Raw genomic sequence first — 23,937 nt, 5'->3', positions numbered from 1 at the left:
TCTGGTTTCATTTGAAAACTTTGGCCATCCCAGCTGTGCACTCTAAAGTCCTTCAGATGAGGGATCATTTGGTGGTCGCCAGACTGGAACTATAAAGGTATTTGGGGCAGATTGTGAAGTAACTGTCTAGTTTCCTCCTGGATCTTGACTCTCTGCCAAGCTATTAAAAACAAGAAGCCATGTTTTCTTCAATCAACCTTAGGAAAACTTACTCTTATGCTACTTATTTCTTATAGCCACATTTCATACCTTCCAAACGGTCTGAATAAGCTCTTTTCCACATCCTACCCGCTGTCTGGAGCATTAGTTGCAGCTTAGGATTTGTGTTTCAACCACTATGGGGAACCTCTTCTGAGAAGCACTGCTTTATATAATTATCCCTTAGGATTAGAGGGATCTACCAGTTCTATGTTCGAAACAAACTATGAGTTAATACATTATCTCCTCTCCCCTCAAGCTCCTGATTTATAACTTAAGTTCACGTCCAACTCAGAGTATTTAAAAGTTGACAAAACAACAGTAGTGGCTTAAAAGGGGATAGGGAAGAAAAACCCAGTTAGAACACGCTACTTTGGGGACTCCCTCTCATGATTACTGTTTTTTTTTTTTTTTTAAAAGATTTTATTTATTTATTTGAGAGAGAGAGAATGAGAGACAGAGAGCATGAGAGGGAGGAGGGTCAGAGGGAGAAGCAGACTCCCTGCCGAGCAGGGAGCCCGATGTGGGACTCAATCCAGGGACTCCAGGATCATGACCTGAGCCGAAGGCAGTCGCTTAACCAACTGAGCCACCCAGGCGCCCTCATGATTACTGTTTTGATGGCAAAGTACTAATAGGATAAACGATTAAGGGTATACTCTATTATTAAATTATTTTTGCCTTCAGAAAAAACAGATAGATTTTGCATTTTTTCATATTAAAAAGTATTCAGACAGTGCTCCTTACAGCAATGATTTATGTAATGTTCAACCTTAGATACATCAATTGTTTAAAAAATAGCTAATTAGTAAAATCCAGACCACCTATAAGGTAGCACAGAGTAAGACAAATAAAAGGAAATATTTGGATCTAATAACATATCTGGTAAGAAAAAAAATCACAGTAGCATCGTCTTTTAATGGATAAAGAGAACGAGCCAGATCATCTCTAAGGGCTCTGCCCACTCACAGTTTATGGCTGTATTTGTCCTCTCAAAGGTCCTGAGAGTTAAATTCATTTAAGACATACAACTGAAATTGCAGAAGAATGTAAACACAAATGGCCCCAACCATGATAAGGGTATTTGACAAAGAGCGAATATTTATTCAACAAAGAACACAAGTCAACGTTGACCAAAATAATGTACTTTAAATATTTATACTTACTGGATGAAAAAAATGAATCCAATAAGTTGACTGTCCTTCAATCAGGAGGCCGACACCTTTTGAAATTTCTTAGACACACCATCTCTGTGTTTGTCTTCATTCTATGAGAAAGCATAGATATAATACCTGCAGTATTTCAAACAAAAAAGGAGATACTGTCTTTAGAGACCCTCTCCATCATAAGACACGATACAGCAAATAGATTTTCATAGATCAGTTTCCTTTTCACACTGGAGGACATTTTGGCAAAGCTATAAATACAGGACCCCACCCACGTATGAGATCATACTCAGCCCCTGAACTCCCTTAAATTACAGAGAAGTTTCTATAGAAACTTAGATGCTAATATATTTTAAAATGCCATATTTACAACACTTAGATGAACACTCAGCTTTTCCAAGCAGCCTACATATGTTAATTTCTCTCATTCAGTCCTCATATACAGTTGGTCTTATTCGCATTTATCAGATGGCCTGTCAAATCATGTAATTTCTGCATCCTAATTTAAAGCCACACATCTCTCTAAATAAGAAGACTCAGTGCTCCTCAAATTTAGCCTACTGATTTCAATAGAAATAGTCACAAGTTAATAACTTTTGAAGACACAGTTCAGAAATATAGCTGAAATTCTCTGAAATTATGATATTATTAAATGTAGCTACCTTTTCTATTAGCTTTTTTTTTTTTTTTTTTTTACCTTGGAGGTTAATAACTGCTATCCTTAGCATCTACTTCAAACAATCACTTGTAATAATTTAAACTGCATATATATCGATCAGTTTGAAATATGGGACCATTCTAAAATATACAAAAATTTTAAGTTGGTATGGAAATTGTATTTTTTTAGTGCCTATGGTGCCTCTGAAAAGTTGCTGGGAATGTTTATATATTTGCCCTGAAGATACAATCCTTTTTTGGTTTATTAAGTACTTGAAATCCAGCTCAGCATACCAACCCCAAATTGTATTTAAGATATTTTTAGTAATATTCTTGTGACCTTGTCATTTTCAAAGATCAAAAAGTTGGGCATGTCTGAAATCTACTTTGGATTTACCAGTCCATGTGCAATAAAGCCTGCTTGATAACTACTATCCAGTATCAAATTATTTTGTAGGCCAGAAAACACAGTCAATGTGTATGACAATCCAGCTGTGTACTAATTCATACTTAGATAGCACCACTGGAATATGAGTTTCTCATTCACAATTCATTCTTAAAAGTCTTCCAACATATGATACACAACTGCATTTATATGCAGCAAGTATGATAAAGATATTTGAGGTGTGAAACATTTTACATATTCTTCCATTGCATTGCATCTATAATGTACCAGGAAAGAATTTATTGCATAACTCCAGAATGCTACTCAGCCATCCTGATACCTCTTGTACAATACATTTTCTTTTAAATATTGCAAACACATTTTCTACTTTAAACACAGTATTTCTATGAAAGAAGAGAGTCACAAACCACCAACTATAGTAGGATTTTAAAATATATATTTTTAAATAATAATATGAGAAACTATTATAACTAATCTGTTAAGAGAACCACAGCTAACTACAGGTTTACCATATTTATACTAACAAAATGATTTGTAAAGAACTTTTCCTGTTTACCTTTTTAAGAATTATAAACTTTCCCTCCAATCACCTAATTTAATTTTCCATTGAGGAATTCCTTGTCAATAAGAGAGCAAATAAAAATGTACTATTTATAAGCTGATATCTATTTTCCTACTTTCAAAGCACTTTCATTTATATTAATTTATTTCATATAATAAACCGTTAGATAAATATTCTTCTTCTTCACATTTTAAAACATGGAAAATAAAGCAGGCCCAAAGGAGTTAGCCTGTCCAAGGTGACAAAACTGTCAAGAAATAGTTCCAATTAGAACCTACGTCCTCTGGCTCAAATTTCAAACCTTGTCCATGGCAGACCACGCTGTCTCATTTAAATCCAATTAACTATTCCACTCAGTTCTTTCAAAGGCTAAAAAAAAAAAAAGCTGAATATTTCTCTCTTTTCCCCAACTGCAACAGACTAAATATTTTGTCCCCCTAAAACAGATATGTTGAAATCCTAACTCCCAATGCGATACTGCTAGGAGGCGGAGCCTCAGATCATGAAGGTGGAGCCTCATGAATGGTATTAGTACCCTTATAAAAGGGATTCCAGAGGGCTCTCTTGCCTCTTCCACCAGGTGAGGATACAGCAAGAAGGTGGCTGCCTATAAACTAGGAAGTGAGCTCTCATTAGAATCTGCCCATGCCTTGATCTTGAACTTTCCAGCCTCCAGGCACTGTGAGAAGTAAATGTCTGCTATTTAAGTCACCCAGTCTGTGGTAGCTTGTTAAAGCAGCCTGAACAGACTAAGACATCAACTATTCCCAACAACGGCATTGCAACTGGGTTCTATTTTAATCTTTTGAAAAACAAGGATGCAAATATACAGTTTTCTACCATGTCCCCTGTAACATACTATATAATCTACTTTCCCAGCTAAACTTTTTCTACCAAACATTTGCCACTGAACTAAGACTTCACATATAAATACATAGCATCCAGGTTTAATGATGTATGAAAAATCTCAAACACTCCTATATATTAAATGATGTTAATTTTTCTAATCAAAGTGTTTAATTCAAAAGCCAGAGCATAGCTGTCCTTTGTCATTACAAAATTTAATACTGTTTGTGTGTCTAGGAAATTTTTTCCAGACTATATTTTTGCAAACAATGAGGATTCAATCTAAATCAGATCTCTATTTCTAATATACAAATGCACTACTAAATCAGTTCAAAGAAACCATGTTAAGAGTAAAGGATTTTATGATCCTAATCCCATTCCTTTAGCTTTTAAACCTCATTAAAAAATCATAAAAGCTTTTCAAAGCACATGAATTCATTTGACAATCTCACCCCAAAGCCTCTCGGATTGAAACAAGAACACTCAAGTTAGGCATCTTTACTTCCCACTAGTCCCTATTTTACTTTGAAAGCATTTCCAAAATAACCAGTGAAAAAATAAACAAATGATGATCAGATGGTATTTAGAGTCATTCTATGCAGAGAACTGGACACTACTTCAAAGATCTCTGTCTCTGACCCCAGGCAGGGATATAACCAAACAATTCAAAACGGGGTTTCTCTACGCTCTCACTGCAAATTGATTTAGAAATTGCCTTATAGCCCTTCAAAATGTTTGGTACCACTTCTCATCAAAAGATGTTTCTTGGGCCTAACATATATCCAACTGAAGTTTAAATTCACCTCTTTGAGTTCTCTCTCTGGGAAACAGTACATCAGTATCCTTGATTAATTTGCTCCTTTTCTTCAGACTAAATAACCCCTTGAGCCATTCTTCAGAGATGTGGTGATAATCATTCAGCATTTCTCAAGAACTTAAATGAACACTAGCAAGACACGTGGTATGCCAGTTTATGTCCTTTACCAATTGTTTCAGATCTTGTCAATAGAGCGACTTCCAAATAATAAACACCCTTCCCAAATTTAGTTGTAGTTTTGACACTTCCTAGAAGGGAACTAAGATTTATACAGTAAAGTGTTTCTGTAACATTAATGTTCATAAAAATCACTGGAGAGCTTATTAAAACACAAAGTGCTAGGTCCCACCCTCAGAGTTTCTGATTCATTAGGTCTGAAGTAGGCCCCAGGAATGTGCACTTCTAACAAACTTCTAGTTAATGTTGATGCTGCTGGTGTAGAGACCATTTTTTGAGAATCTAAGACAGTGGTTCTCAATTTTGGTTTCCCATTAGAACAACCTGAAGTGCTTTTAAAAAAAAAACCCTCAAATCCAGGCCCTACTCCTACAATTGATCAAGCAATTTAACTGGTCTAGCTGAGACCAGTACTTTTTTTTTCCGCCCCTCCAAAACTCCCCCGGAGGAGAAAACTCACAAGACAGATTGGCAATAAAATATCTGGGGAAAGTGCCAACCTTTTAAATCTTCCTGAAAGTTTCACTAGATGTCTAGAGTGCTGCCCCTCTCCACAGACTACCAGTAACAGCGACCAGCCGCTCCGTGAGCCCTTCAGAGACCCGAGACCCAGGTGTGTGAGGCAGCAGAACAGGGAGTCCCTGAGCTGTAGAGGTTTGTAGGGTGGACCTGAGGAGGAATCAGAGACAACAGAGCCCAGCTGAATCAATCGTGTGGGCTGAAGTAATGAGGGAAAATTTTGCAACACGTTTGAAAAGAAAGCAATGAATGAAATAGTCACTGTAAATGAAAATCCAACACCACCTAGCAACAGCATCTAGAGGGGTCCATGGAGAAGCAGGAGTCAAATGGATTCAGATATTGAGTTTATGGTGTTATATAGTATCTTCCACAGTTCCTAGCACATGGCGTACAACAAATATTTGTACAGTAAATAACTGAGCATATCAGAGAGCAGAAAGAAGTATAGTCAGATGTTAGGCAGGGTGTAGCTAAGGTCATAGGGCCTTTCCTGGGAGAGGCCAGCACTCAGCTGCATGTAGATGGGAAGGATTTGGGCTATTCTGCATATTCTCAATATTAAAGGCTTAAAAAAACAATGGGGTTCTATTTCTCATGATTTACTTCACAGGATCGACCGGCGCAAGAGTGGCTGGAAGGTACAGAATGCCCTCATTCTTCAGGCTGGTGGTTGGAGCTGGCTGTTGGCTGGCTCTTCCAGTGTGACTTCTCATGGCTCTTCGAGGGTCCTCACATAGCGTAGTTGGGTTCTAAGACGGTGCCTTCCAAGCACAAAGGTGAAAACTGCAGTTCTTGTATGGACCAGCCCTCAAAGTTACACAGTGTCACGTCCACCACATTTTATCAGTCAAAGGAGTCACACAGCCAGCCTGGATGCCAGACAACAGAGGAGGGGAAACGTGACTTCTCAATGGGAGGACTGGTAACAGATATACAGCCCGGCTTCACTTACCCTGCTCTCCCTGCCCCCAAATGATTTCTAGTCCTTCCTCCTACATGCAAAGCAACACTCACCTTCTTCCAAGCCCCTAAAAATTTCATCTGACTATGGCATCAAGTTCAGGCTTGAAGTCCAGGATCTTGTCATCTTAATTAGGTCTAGGAGGCTGTGGGACAGCATTCTTAAGGTCCTTAGAAGTCCTGTTATCTAGCAGAGAAGGTCCAGGAGGCATGGCCTTACATCTTTCTGAAGTCATAATACAGGGTCTTACAGCAAGGCCCTGGGTTTGTTTGCACCGTGAGATGAACTTTTACTGGCAGTAGTGCTCTGGATCTGATCTTTCGACCTGAGGCCATTTCTTACTTTGACTACCTTTTGCTGGGTGGAAAAGCTGGGAACGAAGAACAGTTTTATTTACAACCCTAGACAATTCTGGGTGGGAAATATATCCTCTAAAGTCTGTTTAAAATCTGAACAGTCTCTTCTTTAATTCATCTCTCTCTTGCAGTACTTTGGTCGTGGTTAAAAAAAGTCAATTAGCACTTCCAGTATTTTTTTTTTTTTTTTAAATAGGCTCCATGCCCAGCATGGAGCCCAAGGCAGGGCTTGAACTCATGACCCTGAGATCAAGACCTGAGCTGAGATCAAGAGTTGGACGCTTAACCAACTGAACCACCCAGGCGCTCCGGCACTTCTGATATTCTGCTGGAAAATCTCCTAAGCTAGATACACAAATCCATTTGGTTCATTTCCCATTTTCCATGTTGCTGGGGGTGTCAGTCTGGTCAGTTTTTCTGTCAGTATGCAACAAGGGTACTGTTTTATATCCCCCAATAGCAATTTCCTCACTGCCTTTCCAGCCACCATTAAAGTTGTCTTACTTCCCTTGAGACCTTCATTGTCCCCTGGTCCCAAAGCCAATGCCAGATGTTTCCTTATGGCAGCACCTCACTTCTGGCTACCAATTTTTGTTTTAGTCCTTTATTGCCATGCAAAAAAAACCATTCCAAAGCTTAGTGGCTAAAACAATCATTTGTCATTTCTCATGAATCTGTGGGATGATGAGGCAGATCTTCTGTTTCACGTGCTGTTGGCTGGAATGTTGGGATGGCTGGAAGGTCTAGAATGCCTCAGTCACAGGACTGGCATTCGGGCTGTCTGCTGGTCTTGCAGCTCAGTTTAGGCTAATGAGCAGGGGCCCTGCCACTCCTCCATATTCATGGCTGGTTAGGCTTTCCCCCGGCAAGGGACTCTAAGCTCTAAGGAACACTGCAAGCACATAATAGTGGAAGCTACAAATCTCTTTAATGTCCAGCCTTAGAAAGTACTCTACACCACTTCTGCCAGACTTGAGGGTTCAAAAAAGGTAACCGGGGCCGTCCAGATTTTGAAAGGGAAGGGAAACAGACTCCAACTAGAAAAATCACAAAGTATTTACAGCCATCTTTAATTCACCGAGGGAACTCAAGAACATTGAAGTAGTAGATACTACCATAGAAATGAATTCGTTCTTTGAGAGAAAGAATCGAGTGATTGAAGAACAGAATCTCTCCCCTGGATAATATATCACATGAAGAAGAACTCTTAGACCAGAAGGAGCAAAGGGGAAGTGAGAAGCAGGGTCAGTGAGATAAAGGAGAAGCACAGTGTTTCTAGAATGGAAATCAGTTGCAAGGGAAGAGTATGACATCATGGCCAATAACACAGAGAAACCAAAGGAGAGAAGTGGTGTGTAACTACCATTCGGCAGTTTCTTAGCCAGAGCCATACAGCGGTAATGGGTTTCCAAAACAATTATAAATAATATTCTAAATATTAGGAAAATTAATCATCTGAAGCCCCAGAAGACAGTTACTGAATATGACAATTAACACCACGGGAATAACTCTAGAAATCCTAATTAAATCTGAGTTGTTCTGAACTTTAAAAAAAACAAACAAACATTGCTTTACTTTTCCTTGTTTCTGACAGTTATGGAACACATGATTTATTTAATGCAGATGGTAACTGTCTTTCTAGGAAAAGGCTTCTCAGTTCTTTGAGGTGTTTAGTAAGCTACTGAATTGTCTAGAATACATTTAAAATGAAGGAAGTTGCAGTCACATTATAATATTAACACTGGCACATAAGCTACCAGTGGCTACATGATTATTAGAATATGTAAGCAGAAGGCAACCTTGGACCCTTCTCCACCATCTTCATTGTTTAAAAAAATGTTTTCTTGACTTGCCCTCCCACCATCCATAGTAAGCAAGCCATCAAGTAGATCCAAACTCAGTTCCTGTGTTTGTGAATCTACATGTTCTCCTTTCAAATGTCTGGCTGATAGCAGAGATCATCATTCCATTTGCTTCTCCTACTTCTCCCACTTTACCTTTTACAAGAGCAGAATCATATGGGCTATCTAGTCTAGGAAGAAACCATGGCGATTAGACTCTAACTCTACAAGTAAGAAAACTAAAGTGTAGAGATGTTTAAGTTACTTCTCTAGGGCATGGAATTATGGGCAAATTTCCTAATTTGAAAAGAACTGGGAAATTGATAGCATTGATTCTGGCCACCTAGCCTAATTAATAATAGGCCTTCTTAATTAAATAAACAGTTTTGAAACATGAATTTACAAATGTAGTCCAGAATATTACTATGTTACAATTTTAAAACTATAAATATAAATCAAAATGAGATTTTTTTTTTTAGCTTTGGGACAAACCAGTGTACTCTAGAAATACTAAAAATCTGGTTAAGCCACTCGTCTTAACCTTTCTCTAAAGTTAACATTTAAATGCACTCGGTTAGGGAGGCTAGGACTACAAAGGCATACCGAGGCAATATGAGACCTTGTTTCTACTTTCATGGGATTTACAATCTTATTGTAGAGAGAAGACATGCATAGTTGAAAGGATCAGTATGCCATGCTGTCACAAGGGCCTAATGGGTGGCATGATGGTTAAACCTAATAAGTACCACATTTGATTCTATACAAAGAAAATATCCCAAGAGAATGCATGGAGCATCCCTGAACAGTAGCACTTCTCAAAGAGAGGTCAGGATTTTAGTCTGTAGGATAACTACCACACACCTGGTAGAGGTCAAAGTGTTCAGGAAATATAGCTGTGCAAGACAGAAAGATGCTTGCTCTCAGGGACCTTACTGAGGAAGAAGGAAAGAGAGAAAACCAAATATATAAACACGATAAAATCAGAAATGCCATGAAGAACATAGAGCTCCTTTAGATTGGGCAGTCAGGGAAAGCCTCTTTAGATCTGAACAGAGTCAGCCATGCAATGATATTGGGGAAGCTCATTCCAAGTAGAAGGAGCAAGAAGCTTAGAATAGGTGCAGATCAGAAGGGAGGCCACTCAGCTGGGATGTTAGGAGCCTGGGGAAAGCAGAAGAATGAGAGGGCCTGCAGCCAATATACAGAGTTTGGATAATAAATAGTTCAGGAGGAATGGAAAAGCCACTGAAGAGCCATAAGTAGAGAAGCAGCTGATGTGATATTAGTTTTTTTTTAATTTACTTTTTAGAGAGAGGAGGGGAGGGGCAGAGGGAGATAGAGAGACTACTTAAGCAGACTCCACACAGAGTGCGGAGGTCAATACGGGGTGCATAGGTCCATGCAGGGCTCAATCTCATAACCGTGAGATCAAAACCTGAGCCAAAACCAAGAGCTGGACGTTTAACCGACTGCACCACCCAGGCACCCCTGATACTAGCTTCTACAAATTCATAGTCAGCTCAATGAATCAGCAGGGATATGTCCATATACTCAAGAAGTCAAGGATCTATACTTTCATCTGTAAAAGAAGGGTGTTCACAATACACAGAGGACAGACCCAATGTCCTCACCATGGCTTCACCTGGATTATATATGTTCAGAGCTGGGCAACACACTCTTCAAGACATTTGTCGTATTCACAGTACTAGAGAGTCATGCTCGTTAATACGGTGTACAAATTAATTGCTCATTATGTCAAAGTCAGAAGCTCTGCCACAGAACTAATTTAAGATTAATCTTCCACAACTATAAAGGATAAATGATGTTTGTAGAAAGCAACAGATACGGGGCTTGTTTATTTCTGACTTACGTAATCTGGGAAAGCATGGCCATTGTTTATTTATGGAAACATGGCAAACCAATTCCCTGCATAAAAAACACTACCTTCAACAGAAGTCAGAAAAATATAGACATGGAGTCATGGAGTCTAAGTCTGTCATAGACATTATATTCCTCAGATCTTTAAGGTTTAAAAAAATGACAAATATCAAACGCACACAGACATATACTCTGCAACATACAAGACCAGCAAAGGACAGGAAGAGGACATTTTACCAAAATGTATTCAGATTTAATTTTCTTTTTAACTGGTTTAGATATATCAAAAGGATTTTATGCAAAAGGTCTGTAGGAATAATAATCTCTTTTTACATCCTAAGGATTCAGTATTTGCCCCAAGCTACCAATGTAATAGTAATTATCTTTACCACGTGTTCACAATTCAGAATGTTAATCTTACCCTATGAATGCTGGTCAACCGGGAACTCTGCAATTAGTTTCTATCTGAAAAATTCCTAAAGAGAAATCATAAACATATTGTTACACTTTACTCATCACAGGACTGCAAGACAGGTTATCCACTTACGTGGTTCTAAGATTTCCAAAATCTATAACAACTTTATGAAACATACAACTTAAAAAGTGAGTGTTATTACAGAGGTCACCTTCTGATCTCCTGCAAAGGCTGTCAACTAATACCTAGGGAGAGACACAAATCACTGTCACATTTAATGTCATCAACACAGCAATTTATAAGGCATAAAATATGAACATTCAATTTTTATTTATTTTATTTATTTATTTATTTAAATGTTTTATTTATTTATTCATGAGAGTCAGAGAGGCAGAGGCAGAGGGAGAAGCAGGCTCCCCGCCTAGCAGGGAGCCCGATGCAGGACTCGATCCCAGGACCCTGGGATCACGACCTGAGCCGGAGGCAGATGCTTAACCATCTGAGCCACCCAGGCGCCCTGAGCATTCAATTTTTAATTAAGAATGAGATAAGCATTATATCTCAGGTACCACTCATTTTATAAATAATTGAAAATCCCATTGAAAATATTTGTGTTTCTTATATAAAAAAGGGGGGGAAACATGGGGGGAACATTTGGGATAGTTTCTCTTTCCAGTTTTTATTGTTGCTGTTTTGGGGGTTTTTTTGTTGTTATTTGCTGTCCTGCTATTTGACACAATTATACTGCTGTAAACTTCAGTGGCACAATATTTTTTGCCTCTTATTATTTATCATACGCTTTCTTAATGTTGTTACAGATTCTCTAAAGAACATTTTTTTTTTAAAGGATTGTATTTTTAAGTAATCTCCACACCCAACTCACAACCCCAGGATCAAGAGTTGCATGCCCCACTGACTGAGCCAGCCAAGCACCCTTCTAAACACCATTTTTGATGGAAGCATAATAGTTCATACATAGATATGTCATAGTTTACAAAATTATTTCCCTATTGAATCCTAGATTTTCCCTTTTTATTACTAATAATAGTGTAAACATCCCTGTACTCTTGTTCATATGATTTCCTTTGCAAAGATCTCTAAAAGCAAGAGTAATGGGCCAGAGGACATAAACATTTTAAGGTCTCTGATATATAACAACAAATTATTTCTTAAAAAGGTTATACTAATTTTCTTTTCAATAAACAGTATATGAGTAGTACCCTTACCAGATATGGGAATCATCATTAAATAATAAAAACAAAAAAAAACCTTGGCTAATTCCATCCCAAATTATCTTATTGTTTATTTTGCATTTCTTTGATGGGGTTGAGTTGAATGCTTTTCAACATGCTTTACTAACAAGCTTTGTTCTTCTTTTTCTTTTTTAAAAAAAATATTTTATTTATTTATCTGACAGAGAGAGAGTGAGCACAAGCAGGGGGAGCAGCGGAGGGAGAAAGAGGGAGAAGCAGGCTCCCCACGGAGCAGGGAGCCCAACGCAGGACTCGATCCCAGGACCTGGGGATCATGACCTGAGCCAAAGGCAGACGCTTAACCGACTGAGCCACCCAGGCGCCCCTCATTCTTCTTTTCTACTTAATATTTACCTATGCCAGAGGAATATTTTGCTGAGAAGATGTAAGTGTAATGAAAGCTCCCTCCTAATGACAACTTGTCATCTCAGAGTGAAGCCATTGCTGCCAAGTAAAAAAACAACAAAATGTAGCTCAGTTTCTTTATCCAGGCTAAAACCAAATGGCTCAAAACTAATTTTAGAAATGATAGCACAAGTTATCACCTTTCTTTCTCCTCAGCTGCAAACAAAAGTACAAGTTAGAAAAATGAAAGGTGAAAATACTAAATGACAAGGCTTGTTAGGATAGAATAAACAGTCCACGCGAGGCAGGCAAACCCAGGACTTGACCGCTAGGGTAACGCGGCCGGACCCAGTGGCTGACAGGCTGTGGCGTCCGTGGCTTCTCCAGCTTGCGAGGCTAATGAGTGTTATGAAACTGGCATTACCTACCCCCTCAAAAACATTTTCTCTCCCCACTGGAAGGACACATGGCATGTTCATTTTCACTTAAAAAGTCAATTCCAAGAGCATCTTAAAAATTCTATTCTGGAAGATTTGGAGATGACAAACATAACACTAAGAATTCCCTTTCTCAAAGAAGAGCTCCCTTCAAAAAGTTCCCAGCGAAGGACATACAAGGGAATACTTTCAAGTGATTGTGGATTAAAGAACAATAGGGGACAATCAACTATGATAGAAAAACAAGAGGCCCCCCCTCCTTTTGCTTTGAAAATTGAGAAGTCTGGATGCTCTTATTTCCTTCTGGTCAGTAGAGATAGGGGAGATTGACAAAACAAACTCCTTTGTAGTTAAGCAAAGAACTGCTCTAAAGCTCTGGAATCTGAGAATGGCTCTCCATTGGCGTGAATTTGTGTCTTAGTGATGGTTAAATAAAATCCTTCCCTTTAAGGGTCAGCCAGAAATCAAGAATCTTTGCCTAGTAATTTGATCTCATTCTGTAAGTCAGATACGGCAAGAATCACTGCAATATCACACTTACTCATCCTGCCTTGAGCAATTCCATAAGTTTAAGGCTTTAGGTTATATAAAGTTAAAGTAGCCTATTTCATCAGTTTGAAAAGTTCAAACTAGGAATAGCAGATGTACTTAAAGGAGGGACATTTCATTTCACCATCGGTCCCACCATGGCATCACCTCCATGAGCCACCTTGACCTCCACAGCCTGAATTCACTGCTCCTCCATCTGTGTTCCTACCACATTAACAGTTCTCTCACACTGTTTTATAGTATATAATAAGCTATTGCCCCAAGTTCCTTGAGCGCTGAGGCAGCATCTTATTTATCTACATTTCTGGGATCTATCCCAGTGTCTCTTTCCAGGGCTAGATTAAAAGCCTGGATGTTACGACAGTTTCCATGTGGAGACATCCATGGGGTGCTGAAAACATCTCTGGAAACTTAACTAAATGAAACAAAAATAGTATCCACCAGAACTATTCTCAGGGATTGTAGAGAATATGGTTGGAAGGAAAAAGAAGGGGTCTGCTATTTTTCTTCTGGTCAGTTGAGATCCTAGAAACTGGCAGGAGGGGGATTTGAGGGATTTGGCTACCCCCTTCCCTCTCATCTAGGGCTTGGTTTTTCCTCTTAAAAATGTTGTGAACAAATATTTAAAGGACAACAGTCTGAAGTGGCATCAAATCATCAGCCTGCCCAGGGTAACAAATTATTAGCCTATCTCTTGGACCCCCAGATCTCAATCCTGCCCCTATCCCTACCATAAATATTTAGTAAATAATTACTGAGTGAACCAGTAATACTAGATCAGGTTTTACCACCCAGTTAGGAACCAAGGGTACGGAGGAAGAAGGCCTGGCTCTCTGAATGATCTATAAACACAACTGGTGCACACACACAATGGGTCTGGGAAGGCGGGAAAGCAGAGCAGGGGGGACAGAACCTCTGGCATTTCCATCACCCCATGAGAGGTGCAGAGATTCAGAAGCAGAGGCAAAGCCTTCACCCTTCAGGAAGAAAGGAGAAAAACTCATACTTTTCAACGTAGCCACCAAACATGACATCTCAGAAATCTGAACGGAGAACTGCTGTCAAATTTAGCATGACTGGCTGCATTCTAATGACGGTGAGTCATTTTGAATCAGTGATGGATCGCTGGATAAATGCCACAGCATTCCTAAATGACCTTAATATCTTATCAAATTATGATTTCACAATTCTTTTGTACAAGCTAAAAGTACATTGCAACAGGAATCATGCCAAGACCAGGGGAAGTATCAAGTTTTCACCCCAACAAGGATGGTGTGTATCATGCTGTTTTGTGAGCCCTTTCCCTCTCCACCTTACCCCAAGACCATGGGCTCGGGGAAGGCAAGGACATTTCTTATCTCCTCAGGGTCCCGCCAGACATTAGGTGCTCCATAAGTTTTGTAATTCTACAACTACTGTGAGCTATGAGCAAGCTGAAAATATTATGTGCCTCTGGATGGTTTCAGTCTCCTATAATCAGTAACTTCTGATAGTGATCACTATAAAGAACGCTATATCCAGTAGAACATTTTCTTAACCCAATGACAAATACCAAATTGCCATGCACTGAAAATCAGCCTAGTGTTTAGGTCGAGTTAACTTCTGACCCGAAAATATAAAGGTTTAATGTTCACGAAGTATTAAAGGACCGTTAAACACAAAAGATGTTTAAAATGAATGCTGCTACCCACTCTACCCCCAAAATCAGTAGTTGCTCCATACTTCATGCTTCTTCAGCATTTAGGGAGTGCTGATAGTTCTATTATACTGATATTAATCTGCATCACAAAGAGCTGGTTAGATGCCTTCCTGCCTCTCGCTTCGAGCTCTTAGAAGAATACAGAGTACGGGACAGCTGGACAGGACCTAACACACAAAACATTCTTAGTAATAACTATGTGCTGAATTAAAAAGGTAGAAGGAGATGGAAAAGGGAAGGCTAACATTTACTGTGTATTTAGTGAGGTAGGTATTATGATCTCAGCTCTAAAGGTGAGAACGTTGAGGACTGGAAAAATTAAACTTGCTCAAGCTCACAAAGCGAACCCTGAATTCACACCAACCAGGAGTATAAGCCATCTGCTACACCGCCTCTCCAGTGAACTATATAAAAAGGAGTTTTATATAGAACGTGGCATCTCTCTTTAAAAAAAAAAAATCTACAATCTATCTTTTAGAGGAACCAAAAGACATAATCTAAAAATCAGATCTATATAGGTTTCCTAGCTCATTACTCAGTATTCTGTCTCGTGAAACAGAATCAACAAATGCTCCCTCCATCCTGCCTGCCTCTATTATATAATTAAGATAGACATGCGAGATAGCCAGAGCAAGGGAGCATCCTGCAGGCACGGCCTCTTACAGAGAAACACACCGCAGTAACATAATGACAAGAGGAATAACGGAGGTTTAATCTGTATTTAAATGATATTTTACAAGGCTTTTCTTCTTGGCTTTCCTATTAAAATGTGGTTAAAATAAATTAATACCATATCCCCTACATACAACATTCTTTCTGAATGACTTAATAAAGAAGTATCACATGCCTTCAGTATGTTAGATACTTTTAATATGTTAGTTACATTGTTAGGCCTAGTTCTCCTTATAAAACTCTTATGAATGTTTGAGAAATCTGGAAGGGAACGCAGCAAAATGGTTAAGGTCTGATCGAACTCTAACTTTGTCATTTACCACCTGCTCGATGTTAGATAAGCTAAGTATCAATTGTTTCATCTGTAAAACAGGGACAATGCAGTTATTTTAAGAATTAAATGAGGTGGAGGGTGCCTGGGTGGCTCAGATGGTTAAGCCTCTACCTTCAGCTCAGGTCATGATCCCAGGGTCCTGGGATCGAGACCCACATCCGGCTCCCTGCTCAGCGGAGAGCCTGCTTCTCCCTCTGCCTCTGCACCTCCCCCTGCTCATGCTCTTTCTCTATCTCTCTGTCTCAAATGAATAAATTAAAAAAAAAAAAGAATTAAATGAGATGGAGCCACCTGGGTGGCTCAGTCGGTTAAGCGGCTGCCTTCAGGTCAGGTCATGATCCCAGGGTCCTGGGATCGAGCCCTACATCAGGCTTCCTGCTCAGCAGGGAGGCTGCTTCCGGCCCTCCCCGCTGCTCATGCTCTCTCTCTCTCTTCAATAAATAAACAAAATCTTTAAAAAAAAAAAAAAAAAAAAATTAAATGAGGTAACCATAAATCAAATGCTTAGAACAACAAGAGGTAAAAAGTAAGCACTCAATAATGGTAATTTATTAACAGAGTAGCAGCTTTATCTAAAATTAATCCTTTAAAGGTTGGCTTTAAAGTATTAGTCTGTAAAGAGAAACCAGATTGGTTGTCAGGGGGTTTCCTTCTCCACCTAAATGAGTGATTTCCATGCCAGGTTTTGCAATATATCACATGACTCTAGACACTAGAAAGTGTTGTGAAATATAAACGTAACTTACCTCAATTATTTAATATATGGCCCAGAGGGAAGACAGTGTTGTGAGGCCAAAACAATACAAGCTGATGCAAAACTAAGTTAGCCCACTTTCTGATGCAGTGCATGTCTTCCCAGTCAAGCTCCATGCTGTAGGCAAGTCAGATATCGCCAATGTCACCCAAGCAAAGCCCATGTTTTAAAATCCATAGTTGCAGAACAGTGTGCATGAACATAATGTCACAGAACTGTACATTTAAAAATGGTTAAGATGATACATTTTATGATATGTATGTTTTATCACAAAAAACCCTATAATCATGTAAAACAAAAGCTGTTCTGACTGCTTTAAAATGAACATAAATGGATTATACAAATCTAATATACAGTGGTCCCTGATGTACTGGAAGGCATACGGACACATAAAAAATATGTTTACTATGTCAAATTTGCTTTACCCATAATTCCTAGATTATAATAAATACTATTTAATTATCAATTTTGTTTGTTACTTTGAATTAGAAGGATCTGGCTGCGTGAGAGAATATGATCCTACTAATTTGTCCGGAAAAGGCATAGATCTTCTTTTCTACTAGAGGAATAGCCACATATGAAGCTAACACATTCAAAAATCTTCTATTGACTATCTAGGTAAGTACACATATGAGATCATTTTTTTCTCCCTAAAATAACCATTGAAGCACCCACATGTTTACAAAACTCACCAATAACTTTATATGGGTTTGAAAAGTACTTGAGCCTCTTATTAATCTTTTATTAAGAGGCCAATCTAGCAGAAGGCATCAAGGATAGCCTAATGTGAAGGAGGGCTGCGGGGAGGCGCAGATGGCAGGCGGGGGGTAGAGGGAGATGGCGTGTGTGTTAGGAAGTAATTAAAGAAGAGCAATCAACCCTTTCCATTAGTGATAGCAGACATACTTACTGGGCACTTAACACTCATCAATCAATCAATCAGTCAATCAATTCTTGAGACTCTCATAATTATGAACTCATTTTTGTAGGATTGCCTTGTTACTTCCCTGGGCTCTGGATATGTGGGGTGGAAATGACCATCCAAGGCACAAGAGGGTAGAGGTAATGATCCATATCAAATGAGAGCTAATTTAATAAGAGAAATCACTGCTCTGCCTCTGTGTAGGGCAAGACTGGAGGAGGATGAGGGAATGCAGGAATGAGACTGGATGTTCAAATGAAGGAAAGTCACCTCACAGTGACAGAGGGAAGAATCAAAACCACAAGGCAGCATGGCTTAACAGAAAGAACCCCTGACTAGGTCGCAGGAGACTCAATTTTTACTCCCTACTTTCTACCGATCCAACAGTGTAACATTGAATGAGTCACCTTGCCTCATCTGACCTGAGTTTCCTTACTTGTCACATTGGAGGGAAAGCCAAATGATCGAAAGACCTTCCACTTCCAACACCCCACTGTCTTCTGAGTTGATTAACTGCAGCTGGAGCTGGGGGACGCTTAATCTGAAAACACTCCTCTGGAGTGGCAAGAATTGAACAGGGATTAAAAGAAAATGGTGACAGCACCAGGGAAAACATGAATTCAAAGACAAACAGTATAGATTTTCTTAGAAAGAGAGCAATGAATGGTCTATGATTGGCTACTCATAAATCAATCTTGCTAAAAAGAGCGTAACAGTGGGTCATAGAAAGAAAAGAAGGTCATTGGGTCAAACATAGTAACAAAAGCACTGATTTTAATTGAAGGTAAAAAGGTAACTGGGAACCATGCAAGGGTCCTAATACAAACCCATCCCTTAAGAACTGGGGTTCACCAGGATTCAGTCCTTGGCCAGTAGCTTCTCTGGTCACGCACAGGCATTCCTCAAGTGACATCCTCTACTCTAAAAGGTCATCCACCACCTCTATGTGGGTGATCCCCAAAGCTACAGGGTGAGCCCTGCTTTCTAGCTCTGAGCCTCAAAATCATCTCCTGAACACCTTCCTGGCTATCCACTGAGATGTGTGGAAGCAACTCACACTCAGCACGTCCCAAACTAAATCCACCATTTCTGCTCACACCTACACCAAACTCACATTTCTTGGATCTCTGAGTGTTGGTAGCAACATCAAGACTAGATAGCTGAATGATGCTGAAGGTGGTAGCAACATCAAGAGCTCAGGCACCTGCCCCCAAACCTTCTTTCTTTCTATTCCCTCAAATTTACCCATTCTTGTCTTAAACTAGCCCCTTCTGCATCCCTGTCTTGGGTGAAGCCTGCTGAATCTTTGGGGAAGACAACCGAAATGTCTTCCTCACTTGCCCTCCTTGGTCCCATTTCCAAACGGCAGTCAGAGAGCCCTTTTTAAAACATATCAAACCCTTGGGCGCCTGGGTGGCTCAGTTGGTTAAGCGACTGTCTTCGGCTCAGGTCATGATCCTGGAGACTCGGGATCGAGTCCCGCATCAGGCTCCCTGCTCGGCAGGGAGTCTGCTTCTCCCTCTGACCCTCCCCCTTCTCATGCTCTCTCTCTCTTAAATAAATAAAATCTTAAAAAAACAAAACAAAACAAAAAACATATCAAACCCTCCTGATTTTTTTTGTTATTGTTGTTATTATAAAGTCAAAATAATATCACAAGGAGGGTTCGGGAGGCCTGGCCATAGAATGTGATGGGAGCAAATGCTATCCGGCTTCTCTTGCTGTCTTACTGGCTCTTGCTATGTCCTTCCCAGGAATGTGAGGGCTTGACTCCAAAAGGCTGGGCAGATCGGGTCACATAGTCTGTGATCATCTCTCACTTGAGAGATGGACTAGGAAGAAAGGATGCTTCACCCTGTGGCTCACTGTGGGCACTCATTCAACCTGACAAGTCAGGTATGGGCCCCCCCATCAACTCCAGCTCACGCTGCCTGTGTCATGGATTCAGATCCAGTTGGGACTAGTGCTGTGAGAAGCGATTTTTAAAGCTTTTAGCTCTGTTTCTACCTACATGTTACTGGTGTCTATGCTCCCAGATATTGGGCATTTTTACAGAAGTTTTCTCCTCCTCAGTCAGCAGCAGGCATTGCTACAATAGTCAATTCTGGGATAGAGAGTGATTGCTCGTCCTGCTGATGTGTTGCCCCGTAAATGTTCTGGAGTCGAGTTAGGTGAATGCAAACCATCCAATTTTTATTTATTTTTATATCTCCTCTTCCCTCAACCCTGGGGTCCTGTTGCTCATCAAGTGAAGCCTCACCTTTCCATTCCTCCCCCACAAGCACGAATTAGAGGCAGGGGCTGGTTTTCCATGGAGGCAGTGTGGAAAATGTGCACTTCGAGTCCCCGGCCTGTCTCCACCACCATGTGTATGGCCTTAAGCAAATCAACTCATCCAACCCAGGCCTCTAGTCCTCGCCTTTATAATATGGACAATCATAGAGGCCCCGAGGGTTGATAGTGGTGGTAAAATAAATATTGTGGAAGTACTTTGGAATCATTAAAATGGCATATAAATGTAAGGGTGAACTCTTATAAAGAAAGACTTTTTTTTTTTTTTTACTGGTAATTTTAAAAGAGGATGCCTTTGGCCTTGGAATATTATCTTAAATCGAAACAAAACAACCCATGAAGTGAGCTTTATTTATACCACTTTGGTTCCAAGGAAACAAAACAGCGAGTGTTACAAGGTCACTGACATCTCCTAACATTTAAGTCCCACTATAAAAGTCAAAAGGAATTTTTCCAAAAGGCCCAGGGGTCCAGGTAGAAATATGTAGCCCAAACACGGAATTGCACAGGGAGAAGACAACAACGAACGGAAACAAATTCTTTTCTAAATCAACCTTGCGATATTGGGCTGATAATGGACCATTTATATTCTGTCCATTGGAGAAAGAAAAGAAGAAAAGACGACACAACACCCACAGCCTCTGGCTCCCATGCCAATGAAGGGCCGCCATGCCTATCTGCCCAGCCCAGAGAAGGCCTTTTGAAACATTCCAGTCAGCTGACGTTGCTTATCTCTTCCCTGGAAGAAGGTGTGGGAGGAGTGAAGCATCCAGCAAGAGCATGAGCAGAGAAACAAGTCAGTTTTGAAAGCTCTTCTGGCATCTATGTTTCCCGGAAAAAGTCCACGTTCACCTTGGTGTTAAATCAGTGCTCCATGTTTGCAACTTGGATATGGCTCCTGGTCACAATCACTGATTTCTATTTGCTCCTCTGCTGGAGCAGAAGAATGTCTGGTTTACATTCAGAGTAAACATGGTGAGATGTCTTTTTTCTGACACCATGTGGGTGCCCTACCATGCAGTCCTATTTTGACACTACCTCGAGTCAGTGTGAGACTCCAACAGGTTTAAGGGCTCAGTCCCACAAGGCTGCCCCCACTTCAGACACCAGTTATAAGTCCTCGGACCCCGACAACCCACTCTTCTGTCTGACTTGGTTATCTATCAATCCAAGGGTTTCCCTAATCCCCTCCTTAAGTTTGATGATTCACTTGGATGACTTACAGAACTCAGGAAAACACAAACCAGCAGGTTTGGTGCAAAGGCTACAACTCAGGAGCAGCCAAATGGAACAGATACCTAGGGCATGGTACTTGGTGGTAGTCTTGGTGGTGGAGGGGGAGGCGGGTATGGAGCTTCCATACCCAATCTGAAAATGCCAATCTCCCAAGCACCAATTGGGAAGCTCCCCAAGCCCTATCATTGAGGAGTGTTTATGGAAGTTTGATTACACAGGCATGGTTGATTAAGTCACTGGCCACTGGCAAGGAAAAATCTCCAGCTCTTCCCCCCTCCTCAGAGGTCAGGGGTAGATTGAAAGTTCCAACCCTCTCATCACATGGTTGGTTCTTCTGGTGACTAGCCCCCAACCTGAAGCTCTCTATGGGCTCACCCAGAGTCACCTCATTAGCAAAAACTCAGGTATGGCTGAGAGGTGCTCATTATGAGTAACAAAAGATGCTCCTATCAGGAAATTTCAAGGACTTTTGCACTGTGCCAGGAACCGAGGGCAAGGACCCGATACATATTGTACCACCGTAGCACAGAACTGCGTAAGAAGAGTCACGCTTGAGGGCTAATTCTCATTCAAAATAGTTGCAATTTGAAAGAGTGCAAAGCAGTTCACTTAGAAGGTCAAACTCACCTTCAAGGGCCCAACCAGGACAGTCATTAAGCCTCTGATTTCCAGAGTCAATGACTTACAGACATTCTTCCTAAGGAAAGCCTTCCCTGACCTTTCCGACCAAGCCCATCACAATGAGCTCTTTTAGTCTTCCATCCCTCGCTTTCACAGTGCTCACCACACACCTTCATGCAGTTGTTCAATTAAAAGTTTATTTCTCTTCCACTAAACTACAAGCTCTGAGGTCTGGTCTACATGAGTCATGCTGTATCCCCCTGTGTTCTTACAGGCAGAAGCTGCTATTAAACATTCAATGAATGGATAAAAGAATTAAGATTAGACCCCCTTGTTGGAGCAAAGACCACAGCAACTTCCTACAATCACCACATCATCTTGTCTTCAATTCTCCAAATTCCATTTGACACGCAAGGGCCCCTGAGTCATTTAGCAGATTCAAGCCCTATCGGCAAAGAAGAAAGATTTAGCTCAGCCATGGCATTAAGAATAATTTCAGGTCATTCAGGGCATACTGAAGTGAGAGAGTAAGGTCAGGCTCTAAAAGAACCCACAAATAACAAATAGGAATCAGATAGAATGTCCACATTGCAAAGGTGACAGTGTTTCTGCACACTGGGTTGGCTTTGGGCTTCAGACTCTTCGTTTGGTGTTAGCAAAGCAGGGAAACCATGTTCCCTCTGGGAATTTTAGAGTTTTGATGGCTTCTCAGGAGACAAAAGTCACATTCCCCATCTCGAAGTTTAACACATGACTTCTAAATCAGGGTGGGGCTTTGTCTGGCTCAGTGACAAATTCAGCTGCCGAAGAAGCATAATCTCTGGGTTAGTGGCTGAAGTTTCTCCTTTGTACACAGCAAATGAATCTACAGTTATTTCTTAGCGACCAAACTTGAAAGGTGGAAAGATTGTGCCAAGAAAGCTAATGGTGTGGGGTTTTTTTCCCTCTGTCCGTTTCTCCTCCCCTTACCACACACAAGAAATCATATTTTTCCATTCATATTTGACAACACCATCTGTTTTTATTGTGGAAAGTCTTACCCATTTAAGGAAGGCCACAACTTAGCTGCTGCTAGTTGAATGGATGTAGAAATAAAGAGGACCCTATGTACCACCAACTGTGTCATGGCCAGAGATGGGACCCCAACAGAAAGTGTGATAGGATGTCATATCTTGCATCCACTCTGACACTGGGTGCATTTGACAATCACGACCTCGCCTCTGCAAAGGTGCAAAGCATGATCCCTAATGTTGAAAGGAAGAGAAGGGTGTGTGTCAGCCTCAGACCAGACCCTCAAAAGGATCTTATGCTTTAGTGAAATAAAGCATGAATACAAGAAAGCTCAAATGGATTACAGTTGCATCTTAGGGCAATATACACCAAAGGAATAATAGTTACTGCCTAAGAGTTATGAGTGGGCCAAGAAAGATGCATAAGATTTATCTAGGTGTGAGGCAAAGGGATGAGGCTGAAGGGACGAGAATTAATAATAAGGCACATAGTATTTTATGTGGAGGAATGGAGGAACAAATAAAGAAGGTAGGAGGATGCCAAGGTGAATTTTAGGAGTTAGTGAAAAGACATATACTGATGAAGTGGAATTTTTGAGATGGAAATAATGGAGAGAAGTAGATTAGGGTTAAATAGTAAAGAAAGTCTCCAATGTCAGGCTAAGAACTTTTCAAGACATAGCTCAGGCCTTATTAGTGCATGACTGACAGGCACCTGAGAAATGATTGTTTTAGAGTCACTTTATGTCAGTTTAATTTCACTTTTAGAATCAATAGCCAAATATTTTTATGGCAACAGAAAGTAATTTAGATTTGATCATATAACCAGTAGGGAACCATTGACGGCATCTGAGCAGGGGAATGATGGAAAAAATACATTTAAAGGCATATTAGTGTGTATTAGGGAAATTAATTTGAAAGCATCAGGAAGAATTCATTGCAGGGGGTTTGACAACAAGAGCAGGAGGCCTACTTCTATATTAGACTACATATTAGATCACCTCATAAAAT

The 23,937-nt window shown here is 40.2% G+C and overlaps 1 long non-coding RNA gene across 1 annotated transcript; it reads right to left on the bottom strand.

Moving 5' to 3' along the window:
• Positions 1–71: 71 nt before the first annotated feature.
• On the bottom strand, positions 72–10,908 carry LOC123324581. Its single transcript, XR_006539901.1, has 3 exons — positions 10,809–10,908; positions 1,365–1,465; positions 72–89 (listed from the first exon to the last, which is right to left on the bottom strand). It is a non-coding gene; the product is annotated as an uncharacterized LOC123324581 (long non-coding RNA).
• Between the last annotated feature and the right edge of the window lie 13,029 nt (positions 10,909–23,937).

Source organism: Neomonachus schauinslandi, chromosome 4 (assembly GCF_002201575.2).
Source record: "Neomonachus schauinslandi chromosome 4, ASM220157v2, whole genome shotgun sequence".
Taxonomy (NCBI): Eukaryota; Metazoa; Chordata; class Mammalia; order Carnivora; family Phocidae; genus Neomonachus; species Neomonachus schauinslandi.
The sequence above is the reverse complement of the archived record's forward strand: the minus strand, read 5'-3'. Positions and strand labels throughout refer to the sequence as shown.